This window comes from Lactuca saligna, chromosome 4, assembly GCF_052625555.1.
Source record: "Lactuca saligna cultivar CGN05327 chromosome 4, ASM5262555v1, whole genome shotgun sequence".
NCBI classification, from domain to species: domain Eukaryota; kingdom Viridiplantae; phylum Streptophyta; class Magnoliopsida; order Asterales; family Asteraceae; genus Lactuca; species Lactuca saligna.
The window spans coordinates 318,654,117-318,656,230 of record NC_136420.1 but is presented as its reverse complement, the minus strand read 5'-3'; positions in this window follow the sequence as shown (position 1 = coordinate 318,656,230).

Sequence of the window (2,114 nt, the reverse complement as noted above, 5' to 3'; positions counted from 1 at the left end):
CGATCGAGCCGACTCCTTTTCTTGAAAACAAATACCTAAAACCAAAACTGAAAACCGTAAGCACAAAGCTTAGTGAGTTCCTTAGATACCACATACCATACAACCCAACTGATCCATGCATGGCATACATATCCAAGAGCCATACATAACCAACATATCCATAATCAAGTAAGGTGCTATGTGCCAAACATAGTCTTGCTAAGGTGCTATGTGCCAAACATAGTCTTGTGGTTGTGCCACAGGCTGCACATGGTCTTCCTGGTCAAGCTTGGGGCCACTCCCTGAGTCTTACAGACAGGTCCCAAGGGCCACGCCCTGGTCTTTCATGCAAGTATCACAAAGACAACTATACATACTACTCTACTAGGCTACTCCGCATATAGTGTGACATCCCCAAAATCTCGGCCAAAAAAGACCGATTTCATATATGCTTTTTAAAATAATTTCAGAGTAAATCCTTTTGATTTAAAAGAGTTGTGGAATTTGTTCCCAAGACCAAAATATGATAAGATAATATTTATCGAAGCATTTCATCAAGAGATGCATTTTCATTATATAATCAAAACTCGGGATGTCATGTTCCGATACAGACCATAAAGCATAAACGATAACATTACAAGTCATTCAACAAATATATACATATACAGACTGATAAACAAAACAACTCGATGATTCATCCATCTTATGCCCTTGCGCCACTTCCTGTAATACAAATAAAACTGAGGGGGTCAGGCTTTGGAGCCTTGTGAGCATATAGGGTTTTCAACCCACAACAAATAAATTATATTTAATTTCACCAATCAACAATAACCCGATTACCCATTCCCGTTATCCTCACCTTACGTCCCTAAAACAACATCTATCTCAAGAGACCTAATCTAGGATTTTCATAAGGACGGACATTACTGCTAAGGGGTTTCCTCAACAATAGATATCCTAAAGGCAACCATGAGGGGGATAGAGTACACCGGTGAACACATCGTTCACAACACCTACAGGTTATGAACCTGCCAGCAATCCACAAGACTGTCTAAAAGGAGTCTGTGGTCATTATCCATACTCCGCTGAATAACTAGATCAACAACAACAACATCGACGCCTCTCATCTTTTATCACACACCAACTATATACCCATGTTGTACCCAACATATTAGTAGATAAAAATATATATTTTTATACATAGTTTAAAACCTGTATAGCATTCTCATTCAATACATATTCCACATAACAGATGAGGCACACCCACATAACACGTATTTCATAGAGAATATATCATATCTATGAGATAGAAAAAAGTGAATATACATTCACACACATAACAACAAAATTATACACATAACACGTATTTCGTATAAAATACTTCATAATTATGCGTTAGAAGAAAGTAACTACACGCTCACTTGATCAAAAGATGATCGGACAGCACTACGACTTGCAGAAGTAGTATTCTTCAGTAGATCTGGAAGATCTTCACAAAAACCGGGCTTCTCACGAGCAGAGCTTCGGCTCGAGAATTGCACTTCTCGGGATCTTCGGGGCTTTGGAACTTGTTTCGGGGCTCGGGAATAAAACCGAGGCTTCGGGATACTTCTGGCACACAAAACGATGCAAAACGAGAGAACGAGAAGAGAATTTGGCAAATGGAGTCGGCTGCCCTCGCAACCCTTTTATAGGAGGCTGAGGCCTTGCAGTACGTTGGGCGTACTGCCTTACGTGGGGCGTACTGCCTCCGAAATCGTCACTGCTTCCGTATACGAAGAACTCGAGTGCGAGGCGTGTCATGCTTCGCTGTACGCTGAGCATACAACCCTACGCTTATTCCGGTGACTCCCCTTCGGATAATATCGGATTTATTAATTAAATTTATATTTTAATTATTTAATAAACTTCAAAAATTCATATCTTCTTCATACGAACTCCGTTTTCGACGTTCTTTATATCCACGCATAGGTGAGACCATACTCTACAGCTTTCATTTAGACTCTGTCAGCTATTTTTGAATTTATTTTTATTATTTATTTTTAGTAGTCCGAGACAAGAAAACTCCGTTATAAATTCATAACTTATCCTCCCGACGTCCGTTTTCATCTGTCTTTTCACCAATGCGCTACTAT